Source organism: Mustela lutreola, chromosome 10 (genome assembly GCF_030435805.1).
Source record: "Mustela lutreola isolate mMusLut2 chromosome 10, mMusLut2.pri, whole genome shotgun sequence".
NCBI lineage: Eukaryota > Metazoa > Chordata > Mammalia > Carnivora > Mustelidae > Mustela > Mustela lutreola.
The window spans coordinates 48,048,561-48,062,889 of NC_081299.1; the positions used below are offsets into that span (position 1 = coordinate 48,048,561).

Consider the following 14,329-nt stretch of genomic DNA (forward strand, 5'->3'; position numbering starts at 1 on the left):
GCAGGCAGAGAGAGAGGAGGAAGCAGGCTCTCTGCTGAGCAGAGAACCCGATGTGGGGCTCGATCCCAGGACCCTGGGATCATGACCTGAGCTGAAGGCAGAGGCTTTAACCCACTGAGCCACCCAGGCGCCCCAGGAAGTGACTTCTTTATTTGAAATACATTTTCTCTTGTGTTTGCAAGAAGGTAATAACTTATTAATTTCAAGTCAGTAATTCATCTGATTTCTAAACTGGGCATTCATTAAAGTCCCTTATTTTTGGTGGAGGTATGCAGTGAACTCATCCATTTAAAGCAGAGCTGTGGATCCTAACGTTAAATAAGCAAAACACAAGACCTTCCAAAGTTTAGAAAACACTTGTCTCAGAGTCCACGTTCTATAGGAAAGTCCAGGGACTGTTCTGAGCTGTCACCCAGCACTGCTGACTTAAAATTTTAGTAAAATACGGTAGATTGGCAGTAAGAAATAATAACTGGCGGTGAAAATAGTCTCTTTTTTTCTACCTTCAGCCAGCAGGTAACACACCCTCACTAACTGGCAGGCACTGGTCTAGGAAGTAGAGATAGACGTATGAACAAATCTAAGTCCCTGCCCTCAAGGTACTCACATTCTAGTTGTAGAAACAGACAAGTAAATGGTCACAATGTGGTGTGGGAACTGTTTGATAGAAACATGCATGGAATATTCCAGAAGTTTAAACTCATTTTACCTGAATAGATAGGGAAGATGTCTCTTTCAGGAATGATATTGATTTGATTTGAAAGACAAATAGGAGAGAGAAGAAAGGAATTTATCAGATGGGTAAAGTAGGTGTGGGGCAGGCAGGGATGATGGGGAGAGGGGAGAGGGAGGCAGATGGAGATAGCGTGTGCTAAAATCCAGAAGCATGAGGATATCTGTTTGGGCTGCACAGTACTGAGGCCTGTTATCCAGAGTGTGCATGTGGAAACAGGTACGTGTGGGGACCAGGGTTCCAAGAGCCTTGAATGCCATCTTAAAGAGTTGGATTTTTATCCTTAAGGTAATAGCTTTTAAGTAGAGACTCTAGAGACCACAGATCTAATGGCTCAGGATAGGAGAGCATTGAGGTAAGAGGTGTTGAATGTTGGGCCCAAGGCAGAACCACTAGGAAGGGAAAAGAGGGAAAGATTAAAAAATTAAAAAGAGACTGAACAGTGAGAAAAAGACAGTGGCTGTGTCAGATGCCGATACAGGAAAACTTGAATTCCAAATGGATTATAGGCCTCGTATGAAATGTAAAATAAGAAGTTTCTAAAAGGCAGTATTTGGGAGAAGTCCTTTATGACTTTAGGATGAGGAGGTATTTCTTTAATAGGACATCAGTATAAGCACAACCATAAAGAAAAGGGTTGATAAATTGGACTACATTAAAACCAGGAAGTTCTTTCATATTTTTTTTCTTTTTTGATGTCTAAACAGGAAGCCTCCCTTTACCAATGTGTTAAGTAGAATTCCAACCTCCTTGGCTGAAATGAGGTCATCAGTTACTGCTCTCTCCACGGCATATTAACACAGGGACCTTCCATTGTATGTGTAAGCGAGGACTCTAAGCCCTTTCTGTCTCTATCTGGGACCATGTGTGCTATGAACAGTTTGTGTCCCCCTGCCCACATTCATATGTTGAAATTCGAAGCACAAATATCATGGTATTAGAAGGGCACCTGGGTGGCTCAATTGGTAAAGCCACTGCCTTCAGCTCAGGTCATGATCCCAAAGTCCTGGGATCGAGTCTCATATTGAGCTTTCCCTGCTCTGCAGGAAGTCAGCTTCTCACTCTCCCTCTGCCTCTCCCCCTGCTTGTGCTTGCTCTTTGTCAAATAAATAAATAAAGTCGTTAAAAAAAAAAAGAAAGTGGGGCGCCTGGGTGGCTCAGTGGGTTAAGCCGCTGCCTTCGGCTCAGGTCATGATCTCGGGGTCCTGGGATTGAGTCCCGCATCGGGCTCTCTGCTCAGCGGGGAGCCTGCTTCTCTCTCTCTCTCTCTCTGCCTGCCTCTCCATCTACTTGTGATCTCTCTCTGTCAAATAAATAAATAAAATCTTTAAAAAAAAAAAAAAAAGAAAGAAAGAAAGTAAGTAAGTAAGTAAGTGTGGGGCCTCTGAGAAAAAATTTGCTCCTGAGGGTGGAGCCCTTGTGAACAGGGTTAGTGCCTTTCTAAGAGGAGATGGGAAAGCTTGGTACTTCTCTCTCTGCTGTGAGGACACAGCCAAACCACAGCCATCTGTAGATAAAGAAGAAGACTGACAGCAGAACCTGCCCCTGCCGGCACCTTGGTCTCAGCCAGATGCCTAGGCACCAGAACTGTGAGGGAGAAATGTGTCTTGTTTCAGCCAGCAGATTACGCCATTCTGTGTCAACAACTGGATGGACTCAGGCCGCACAGCCCCACGGGAAGGTGACAGAGGGTAAAATGAGGGAATGCCTGCTGGCCTGCCAGCACTGAGGCTGTAGGGTGACAGGCAGAAGGCTGGCTATGGGGAGGACATGGGTGATGAGAAGAACAGGCTCACTTTGGGGACAGTGCCCAGGGGGTCACCACGAGATTGGAAGCCCCTGGCCAGTGGCATCTGCTTCACATCCTCCCATTGGTTGCTGCTTCTGGACCACATGGAAAGGGGCTGTTGAGTCCCTGCTGTGGCGTGCTCAGGAGGGAACAGCCCCGAGCTGGCCGCAGTCTGGACTTGCCTGCAGGTGCTTTGAGGTGGCAGACCGGGAGTTACTTTTTAAATCGCTGGAGAATTCTTCCCTTTGAAATCCAGAGTTTCAGAGGAGACAGAGTGAACAGTGATGTGGGTAGAGAGCGTCTATCCAATAGAAAGTGTGGCTATGTGCACCAGAGACACCTGTAGCATTCCAGCGGCCGAGTGCTTGGGGGAAAGCATGACTCCTCATGCCAGACTGAGTTACGTTCCACGTCATCACCCACTGCTCCATGTGCGATCGAATGTCCGTTACTGAACCTGGAAGGTCTCAGTTTTCGTCTCCAAGGTGGGCATCATAGTAGTAGTCGTGAGGATGAAATCAGTTAATTTCCAAGAAGCACTTAGCGCCGTGCCTGGCACGGGTAGGTACTACACACGAGTGATGTAAAGTGACGTGAAGTGCTAAGGCTTTTGAGATCGGCCGGGACCGGACCTGGAGCACAGGTGTGTCAAGTCATCAGGGCGAAGGAGACCTGCTTGTGACCACCACCCCCACCGGAGAGGCCTCTGCTCTGCCTGCCAGAGGCTTGTTGGTGCTTCTGTTGCAGACATTGTCAGTCTGCTGTATTCTGGCGGCTGTGGCTCCTGTGAGTTTGTAAGCTCATCGAGGACAGTGACTGGGCTTCTGCGAATGCTGTTTCCCACACAATGCCAAGTGCAGCCCTGGACGTAGGCTGGTGCTGGATAAATGCTGCTCACGTTGACTCCTTCTGAGCACAGTAGGTCGGGGACATTACTCAGGGCCTCACACATACGAGCACTGTGCTTTCAAACCAAGGTTATATTTTTACTTTTACTTTAAAGCCATCACTAACCTTTTACAGATGAGGTATCGGAGAAGCAAGGAGCTCAGCTCATTGGCCTGAGATGATACAGGGAGTCACTGGGATGCCTGGAAGTGTTTCCCTTTCTGGCTGTTGCCCATTACCCCCATGGAGCCTGGAATGGGCTCAGAGGAAGGACAGCCATGCTTAGCCAGGGCCCTGCTCCCAAGAAGCAGGCTTCAGGAGCAGGTGCATAGGTAGGCTATGAGTCTTGATCTCCGCCAAAGCCGAATCTTGATCTCCGCCAAAGCAGAGATGCTGTTTCAACTGCAGTTTTTGAGAAATGCGTGTGTATTCCTCGGGGGATTTCCTGTAATTCATTTTTGCTCTCATCTTCCAACACTATTTATTTATCTAAGCTTTTGTTCTCTTTGAAACTATTTCAGCCACATGTCATTCATTGTGTTAAAACCTGGGCCCTTCATCTTGCTCAGATTTTGTTTTTTGTTTTTCTTCCCCCCCCCCCCTCTCTCCAGCTGCTCTGTGTATCACTTTTAATTCTCTGCCGCTCTGGCCTGATTCCTATCCGGTGCCGAGGGTCACCTTACACTCCCACCCACGCTCTCCCGGGAGTGGGGCTGGGGGTGTTGAATCAGGATCCAGCTTCAGGATCTACTTTTCTTTCTTGTCTCCTTGTTGTCTGAAGCTTGGGGTAAGGGTAAATTAATCAGTCTACGTGTGGTGGAGCCCCGTGACCCTCCCTGGGGGAGCTCCTCGCCCCACAGAAACTTGGCTCGGTTTTGGCTGGCAGACTGAATTCCAGGCTTTGAAGAATCTGTCAATGTTCAACTAACCCCACAAAACCTCTGGAAGTTTTTGATGGAACCGAAAATCATACCAAGGGAGGAGGTGCTGAGTTTGGCGTCAGAGGCTGGGGAGAGATGAGTTCTTTTTCTCTTGAGATTTCAGGCCTTGCCCCATAATCTGAATGTCCTACAAGCTGTCCGAGCGGTCCTGTGTCTCTCCTCGTGTCTTCCTGCAGCATCTCCCTGGTCTGCTCTCTATTTGAGGGCATTATCAGGGCTGCTGGTTCCTCTTTCCACCTTGAAGGAGCCATCCGAGAATTTTATAAATGAGATCATTGTCTAGGGGCAAGAAGCTTGCTGAGGGAAACATACTGTTGCTTTCTCCAGGGAGCAGTGGACACTAACATTTATTTGGCAGTTCCTCTATGCCAGGCACAAGGCCACTTGCCCTATACATAGGGTGACCAACCATTCTAGTTTGCTTGGGACTGTGGAGAGGTGTCCTGGGACACTGGACATACAGTGCTAAAGCCAGGAAGAATGACTCTGTAAAGGAAGCACCGTTCTTCCCACCTTACAGCCAAGAAAACCGAGCCTCAAAGTTAGCTGAGATAAGTTAGCTTGTCTAAGGTTGCTGAGCACACTGTTCAACTGGGAACCGAGTGTAGATCTGTCTGATTCGGACCCAGACCTTTATACCAGCCAAGGCCTTCAGAATACAAGACTCTCGTCTCCTCAGATTGTGTGGCCCAGTGGCCATGCGTCCTCTATTTCTTTCTCTTGTGTTTTTGTCTGGTCTCGAGGTCTATTGGAGACGCCTCTCCTTCCCTCTCTCCTCCCCCTGCTGACTGACGTAACTCCTGCCTCACCTCCTCCAGGGGGCCCTCCCTGACTAACCAAGCCAGGTCGGGGGCCAGGGCTCCATACTGCCATTAGACTTGCTTGGGTCTGAGTCATGACTTACTCCATGCTGTCTTCTATGTGTCTGCCTATATATCTCTCCACCCCTACTGGGCTGGGACCTCGTAGAATAAAAGGAAACATCTTCCATCTGTAGATCTCTAACCCCTAATACAGTGCGTGGCATATAATTGGGATTCAGGATATAGCTGCTGAATTAGTTTGTAAGATATCAGAAGGAAGCTGTGTGATTTAGAATCAGTTTCAGATCTGTTTAAGGATTTATTTCATAAGATACATTTCTTATACTTGGACCAGTCCTCTTTCTTTTGCTTTCTTTATTTTAAAAGTAATTTTTGTGTGTTAACTTGGCTATTTCCATTGGATTTCAGCCTGACCCTTTACCATGTCTAATGCTGCAAGTGAAAAATTGTCTTTGATGAGGTCATAGATGAGAATGTCCAAGTAGTCTGGAGGCCGTACTGAGGTTGGGGAGAAAGGAATTTCTGAAACCAAGTTTTTGCTTTGTCTTTGCTGTGGATTTTGCTAGCATTCTCCCGAGGCTCAGATTTCCAAGCTATTACGTATTAGTCTACCTTCGAGATTTGATCTTTCTGGCCAGAAGGGAGGGACAGAGGAGTAAGACCCAGTTCTCTGAAGGTTGGTTCTTTGTTCTCTGGCCCTCCCAGGGCTCTTGTATTGGTTTCTGATTGGTGCCAATCATGGAAGAGTGTAGCTTTTAGAAAGAAGTGAGAAATGCCATCGCCAAGTAGAATTGTGGTATGAGGAGTGCTACATGTTATTGCAGCTTTTAGAGATAAAAACAGCTTTTGGTTTATTCTCAACAATGTTTAAAATGTTAGCCCGGATTGTTGCTGCTATCTGGTACCTCATCTTCCTTATTCCCCAGAGCCCCCCATTATTCTGTCACCGGTTGTGTACGCAAGAGTAGGAAAACAAAAATGTTCCAGTCAATCCAAGTAAACCCAAATAACTATGCCGACGAGAGCATCTGCTCTCTTGCCAAGCCGTGCTGTTAACACCCCTGACCAAGAGTTGCCAGTCGTCACAACAATGGCAAAAATATACTGAGTAAACTGTGTCCCATGCCATGTTCTCCGAACTTCATCTGCCCAATAGCCTTCTGAGTTCTGCATGGTCATCATTCCAATTTTTTCCACAAGGAAACTGAGGCACAGGAAGGTGAAGTAATCTTTAAATCAGGTAGTCCAGTTCTAGAGCCCTTGTTCTTAACCATTACACCCTAATGAGTTCAAGTAGCCAGTGAAAGTCTGTCTACCTCTCATTCAGATGGAGACCCCTCACTGTTCCCTTTCTGGCTCTGTGGAGGGTGCAGTGTGGGGACAGGAGACAGTGACCGTGCCAAGGTGTGTAAAATTTCTTTGTAGGATTTTCACGTATGGGATTATATTGTTGTTGTTTTTAAAGATAAGTCTACTTCAGGATTTAGACATGGGTGAAGTCTAAACCGAATTTAAAAGCCAAAGTGATATTTCATCAAACGCTAGGCTCTCAGAAATCTTTTCAGCTGTTTCATTCTCCTTCTTGTGTTGGGCTTGAGATGACCCCTGTGGGCTTGCTGTAGTGGCATTACAACAATAAATCCTGAAAGGGATCTGAGTTCAGCTATGCTGAGTGTAAATCCTTCGCATTCTTGCACACAGTTGAAAAGAAAGGAACTAATTTCTGTGGGCTCTTTAGGATTTAGCGTTCAGTGGAACCACTTGTGATACCCTCTTCCCCCACTCTCCCTCTGAGGGATCTTGAACAAGTTACTTGACAACTTTGGTCTCATTTTCCCTGTTAGTAAAACTGAAGTAATAACTACCTCTTGGGATTGTGAGAAGAGTTAATGCCGTAGTTTTGGCAAGTGTCAGGCACAAAGCCATCTTGCAGTAAGCATAAGGATCTTAGGAACTTTCCTCTTTGCCAGTGATTTTAACTCTTCTAAACAAGGTGTGTTGTGAGGCGCTAGTAATAATTTTACTATTACCCAGGAGTTGTCACTCAAACTGCTTCAGCACTTTTCCCCGTTAGTCATATTAAGACATAGAGCATTTTTCCATGATTACATCTGCCACATTTTTCTAGAAAATGCCTTGGGCTTTACTAGTATTCTGCCTTCTACCACATCCATCCATTCATACATTAAACAACAATAGTGGAATACCTGGGTGATTCAGTTGGTTAAGTGTCTGCCCTTCAATTCAGGTCATGATCCCAGATTCTTGGATTCGAGTCCCGCATCTGGCTCTGTGTTCAGCAAGGAGTCTGCTTCTCCCTCTCCCTCTGCTGCCCCCCCCTCCATTTGTGCTCTCTGTCTCTCTCTCTCTCTCTTTCTCTCTGACAAATAAATAATAAAGTACTGGAAAAACAAAAAAAGGCTTAAAATAACAACAGCAGCAAAACTTAGTGAGCCACTGCCCTGGCCTCAGTCTACTCATAGTGTAGTAGAGGGAGGCAGCTGTGCACACAAAGAAATCACAGATACACGGATGAATCTGGACAGTGTCAGGGAGTGGGGTGTACGAGAGGCTCTGCTGGCTCTCCCTGGCCGAAGTACCTGGGGGGATGAGGGAAAATGTGGTCAGGGAAGGCTTCTTTTGAAAGAGTTGAGTCTTCAAAATGTAGTCTGTTTTTGTCAGGGTGATTGTCAGGGGGTAGAGTGTATTGTAGAATGAATATTCTCAGCAGAAGGAACAGCACGAGCAAATGACCAGTGGTGTGGATGAGCAAGACACAGGACTAAGTAGAAAGACTGTACAGTTTTGCCAAGCACTTCCATAGGTCCTGGATTTAAGGGTTTTCATTTATTAAGTACTGGTATGTTCCATATGCATCTCACTTAATTCCCACAGCAATGTTGTTAGGTAAGTGTTGGTATTCCAGAATCTTCAGATAACAAACCTGAGGTTCTTTGAGATCAAGGCATTTGCCCAAGGGCATATAAGTGACAGTCAAGTCTCACAGTCTGAGGACAACAATAACTTCAGTAACAAAGACAGTCAGATGTTCATATATGCTGGGCGCGCTCTGCCCTGCGCTGGATGCGTCCGCGGGTCACACATGGCTGTTTCAGCAAAGCTGAACGAGAGAGAAGCATCAGTCCCTCAGTTGCACAATCCATGTTTTGGGTGCTCAGTTGCCGTGTGGGCCTGGTGACTACTGTATCGGACTGTGCAGATCTAGAACATTTCCATCATTTCAGAGCATTGTCTCTCTGTTGGACGGCACTTTACATATATTCACACATCTAATCCCTGTAGCAGTCCTAGAGGAAGATACCATTATTCAAATTGTACAGATGTGGAAATGGAAACAAAGACGAAGAAATGTGATTAAGGTCACACAACGAATGAGCCCATGTCTTTAAGCACAGCACTATAATGTTGACCTCGTATGTTCTATTCCGGATAGCCTGAAAGAGAGTTAGAAGAATAGAGTGCCATGTTTTCTTGTGCAGAGACTAGTGTTTTGTCCTCTGCAGAGTGAAACGTTTTCGAGACGTTTCTAACCCTTCCAGGAGCTGACTGTTGCTGGTGCAGGCCTTATAAACGTGAGGCTGATGGTCTCCAGAGAGCCTCCTCCCCGGTGAGGCTGATAGGGTCACAGTAGAACAACTCATTTGATAGAATTCTCTTATCAATAGATTGATAGAATTATCAATCTATTCTTCCCTCCAAATGGCCAAATCCATGATCAAAAGATGATAGTCTTGTTTTTTCTTCAGAAAATGTGTCTGAGACTGTTATTTCAAGGGAATTTTTTTCAAGATGCCAACACATCTGTAGCAGACCTTTTTATTTTCCAACATAGGGGAAAACCAGAATGAAAACCAACCCTCCCCCGCAAAAAAAAAACACAAAATCTACAGACTTAGAAAATCCTAGTTTGAGTTCTTACCTCTGCCTCTAAGTAGCTTAATAAATTTGACTGACTTACTTCATGTCTCTGAAATTCAGTTTCTTTGACTATGACCTAGAGAGAAAATAACATATGGGATTTTCTAAAAGCTAAATGAAGGGCACAGTGTTTGAGGATGCTTTGTAAGCTATAAGGTACTTTATAAAGTACCAGATAATTATAACACAAAGGCTAGAACTTGAGTTGATTTTCTCCCATATAAAATCCTTTAAAGTTTTCAAAGTAGTTTGGCTTTCTTAATCATAATATTTGCAAAGTTTCCATTTTCTTTTACATAAATGTAGTAGATGTTCAGAAAATGGATGGAAGGATGGATGGATGGTTGGTAGATAGGGGAGAAGGAGGGAGACAGCTTATAAGGGAAAATGGGAGAGCTATACGTGAAGTTTTAATTCTTTTCTTTTTAATTTCATTTTAAACCTGTTCCTTAGTACAAACTGTGTTCTGTGTATGTGGAGGGGTAGGGATCGTTAAATAAGAAGGCTTGCATTGATTCAGTGACCCTTAAGCTTGTTTTCCTGCTGGGTTTTGTTTTTTTTTTCCTCATTCAACAAAAATTTATTGAGCAACTACCATCAGCCGAGCATTGTGCAAGTTTCAGGAAAAATAAGATTGAATGTCTCACTTCTTTGGCCTCCCTATTTCTTCAGCTGCTAATTTTGCCCTTTAAATAACTTTCTGCAGAATGCTGAATAAACTGACACTTTACAGTCCCATGAAGGGCCCCAGCAGCGTTGAGGGCTGCGCTTGTCAAAATCTCGTCTTGTGAATTGTTTCCTGATGTACACGTGCAGCCTGAGTTCTCTCTGGATTGTGCAGTGTATTTATTCAGAAACGAGAAAGCTCCTCCTGCGCCTGGTTGCTTTCCCTGCTTTGGGCCTCTTTTCTCAGGGAAGGCCCCTCCAAGCTCTGTGTGTCTGAAGCAAAAACGAGATGAGATCCATCAGCTCTCTGCTTCCTGTGGCCTCAGAGCAGGCGTCGGCTCTGCCCTGCTGGGGACTGGGCTGGACATGAAGCAGGGTTAGAGGGCTTCTCCGGAGGGAATTGGGCGTGACCTGCCTCTTGCCCATGTGAGGTGAGCCTGGCCTGAGGTGATCAACATCTCAGAGCTCGAGAGTGTAAGATTTGGGGAAGCATTTTTCCGCCTTCCTGTTTTTAGAAAAGGAGACCCTTTACTTGGTTTTTTGAAGAAGCACCGTGTGTTGTATGTCGAAAAGAGCAGAGAAAGGATCCCCATTTGCAACTTCACATATACATTGTGGATGTGGAGGAATGGCTCAGACTTTGTTGTAGTGTGGCACAATTGGGACTAAACTCAGCTTTTCTAACTCTCAACCCATGGCTCTTACCAGTGTTCTGTGGTGTGCCGATATTTACAAATGTGTTTCCCTCACATGAGACAATATAACATCAAAAAGTGAAGGAGTGTAGAAGGAATATGGGCTTTGGAATCAGACAGGACAACGTCCAGTCCCGACACTCCTATCTGCATCATGTTCTTGGGCTTGTCACTTGAATATTCTGAACCTTTCCTTCTGCATCTGTTGAGGGAGGGAAAGAAGGTAGGCATTGTGGAAATTAAATGAGATAATATTTAAAGAGCTCAGCACAGCACTCAGCCTATCTTAGATGTCTGATATATTTGCTAGGAGGGAAGAAAGAATACAGTTGTCTCTTGGGAAATCATTGAGTGGTTGTTGGTGCTGATGATGGTGCTAGTGGTGAGGGTCGTTGTGATAGTAGCAATGGAGACATAGCTACCATTACTCAAACTTTTATTTTTGAAATCTCCTTAGTATCCCAGTGACCATATGATACTGCTGTTGTCTTCATTTTATAGCTGATCTTCCTGTCTCCAAATTCTACTCTTCTCCCATTACAGATTCCTCCATTACAGTCCTCAGATTCCAAGCCTAGATGTACCAACAATGAAACTACTGGAGAAGAAACAAGGAAATAGTACTATAGACTTATTTTTTTCTCACTTTCCCATTTGAAACCCTGTGAGATATGCTTTGCCTGTGCTTTATATATGTACAGTTAGTAAGTATAGGCCATCATCAGGAATTCCCTGAACTTATTTATAACACTGTGGACCACCAGTGGCTGACCCCTCTTCTGTCAGGGATCTCAGGATCAGTATCTTTAAGACCCTAGTATTTTGAGATCTACAAATAATATCAGCCACCCGGTTATTGGGTTTTTATCTTGGAAAACAACCTAGGAACGAACCTACCTGGATATGAATGCTAATCCTGCTTCTTGTGAGCTATGTGAACGTGGTTAAGTTACCCCTCATTTGTAATCTTCAGTTGCCTCTTCTCTGAAATGAGGATGATAACAGTCACATTCAGTGGTTTTAAGAATAAAATGAGGTAGGTATGGAGAGAGCGCGTTAATACTAGCTCAGATCTAGGGTTTCTTCCTGTGCAAAACCCTTCGTGCCCTGGGCGGGGAGCTGTATCACTCTGGGTCCACCTAGAAAAATATAAACTAAGTATTTAAAAAATAGGAAATTTAGTACAGAAAATTGGTGACCCAAATAACGAAGTCGCCAGGGCGGGCTACATCCTTGTGAAGCTAGCCAGCGATCAGCAAAATGGAAGCTGCTACTACACCAGGCCAGAGTGACAAAGGAAGGAGGACATTACCAGAGTCCAAAGGTGTCAGCAGATATCAGAGCCATGTGGCCCTGTCAGCAGAACTGAAGTCATACAGGAGAAGGAGACACACTCTGGCTCTCTACTTCCTACAGCCTTCAGATCTCCTGGCCGATGTTGAACTGCAGTCTGCAGGATCCCACAGTGCTGAGCAGAGCAAGGGACCTGATGAAAACCTGTAGGCCCAGGACTTTTACCGGCTCAGTCTCAGACCTCAATCACCCGGTTGCTGGGACCTCATTGCGGTGATAATCACCACAGGAAGTTTAAAAGAGTCTTACCTCCCCCTGCTGCTGGGCCTCTGAACAATGGCCCAGGTTTTTAAGTGGCTGTGCTTAGGAAGGTAGAATTTGGAAAAAGCCTTGGAAAAACCTAGGAAGTTGTTGGAATGTGAGAGCCTCTCATTGGCCCTTGAGATCCTGCTTTCTGGAAAGGCCTGCTTGCTGAGCAGCCAATACTGTCAATATCTGGGGATTTATGGCCTGAGGAGGCACCCCCACCCTGCCTTTCCCCTAGCCAATTCCTGCAGAACAGTGTAGACACACCTTCTGGGGAAACCTCCCTGACCCCTGCTGGTTTAGCTAGGCTGCTCCTTTGGTCTCCACGTTTCCATCCTATCCTGACTCCCCATACTGAACCCCCATACCTTTAGGGTTCTCTTTCCTCTCACCAGACTGGGAACACTCCGAGGACAGGGAGTTGTCTTCCTTATCCTTACATTCCCACGCATTGGTACTTTTGTCTCCTGCTCTTCACCAGCATCTATGTAGGGGCTGGGCTTCTCAGCATGTGGATAACAAAGTGCCAGCTTCCAGAAGCTTTTATTATAGAAGAGGCAGGCAATGTAGGCTTTTAAAACCACCAGTGTTTAATACCTACTCTTCTGAAGCTGTTTCAAAAAACAGAAAGGGAAGGAAAACTTCTAAACTTGTTCCATGAGGCCATTATTACCTTGACCAAAACGAGACAAAGACCCCACTATGAAGGAGAATTATAGATCAATATCCCTGATGAGCACAGATGCCAAAATTCTCACCAAGACACTAGCCAGTAGGCTCCAACGGTGCATTAAAAGGATTATTCACCATGACCAAGTGGAATTTTTTCCTGGGCTTCCAGGGTGGTTCACCATCTACAAATCAGTTAATGTGATGCACCACATTAATAAAAAATTTTTAAAAAGACAAGAACCATATGATCTTCTCAATTGTTGTAGAAAAAGCTTTTGACAAAATACAACATCCTTTCTTGATTGAAACTCTCCACAGTGTAGGCATAGAGGGCACATAACCTCAATGTCATAAAAGCCATCTATGAAAAGCCCACAGCAAATATCATTCTCAATGGGGAAAAACTGAGAGCTTTCCCCTGAGGTCAGGAACATGACAGGGATGCCCACTCTCACTACTGTTATTCAGCATAGTACTGGAACTCCTAGCTTCAGCAATCAGACAACAAAAAGAAAGGCATCCAAATTGGCAAAGAAGTCAAACTCTTATTCTTCACAGATAATGTGATACTCAGTATGGAATACCCCAAAATACTTCACTCCCAAACTCCAGAACTCATATAAGAATTTAGTAATGTGACAGGATATAAAATCAATGCACAGAAATCAGTTGGAATTCAATACAGTAACAATGAGACAGAAGAAAGAAATTAAGGAATCAATTCCATTTACAATTGCATCAAAAACCACTAAGATAACTAGGAATAAATCTAACCAAAGAGCCAAAAGATCTGAACTCTAAAAACTACAGAACACTTAAGAAATTAAGGAAGACACAAAGAAATGGAAAAACATTCCATGCTCATGGTTTGGAAGAATAAATATTATTAAAATGTCTATGCTACCCAGAGCAATATACACATTCAGTGCAGTCCCTATCAAAATACCATCGACACTTTTCAGAGAACTGGAACAAATAATCCTAAAATTCTTATGGAATCAGAAAAGACCCTGAATAGCCAGAGGAATGTTAAAAAAAGAAAACCAAACCTGGTAGCACGTAGATCGCATAGATCACACATAGAATACAGAACCCAGAAATGTACTCTTAACTGTATGGTCAATGAATCTTCAACAAAGCAGGAAAGAATATCCAATGGAAAAAGTTTAGTCTCGTCAATAAATGGTGCACCCCCCAAAATTGGAGAGCCACATGTTGCTGAATGAAACTTAACCATTTCCTTATATCATATATGAAGATAAACTTAAAATGGTTGAAAGACCTTAATGTGAGACAGGAATCCATCAAAATCCTTGAGAACACAGGCAGCAACCTCTCCAACCTCGGCTACAGCAACTTCTTGATAGACACATCTCCAAAGGCAAGGGAAACAAAAGCAAAAAGTGAACTTTTAGGACTTCATCAAGATAAAAAGTTTCTGCACAGCAAAGGAAACAAAGAAACCGAAAGGCAACCTATGGAATGGGAGAAGATATTTGCAAATGACATATCAGATAAATGGGTAGTGTTCATGATTTACAAAGAACCTAACAAACTCAACACCCATAAAACAAGTAATCCAG

General features: G+C 44.4%; 1 protein-coding gene across 15 annotated transcripts in view; it reads left to right on the forward strand.

Annotated features, from left to right (window-relative positions):
- FGGY (FGGY carbohydrate kinase domain containing) overlaps window positions 1-14,329 on the forward strand; it is a 412,410-nt gene that overhangs the window by 220,619 nt on the left and 177,462 nt on the right. The gene's annotated exons all lie outside the window — the stretch shown is intronic.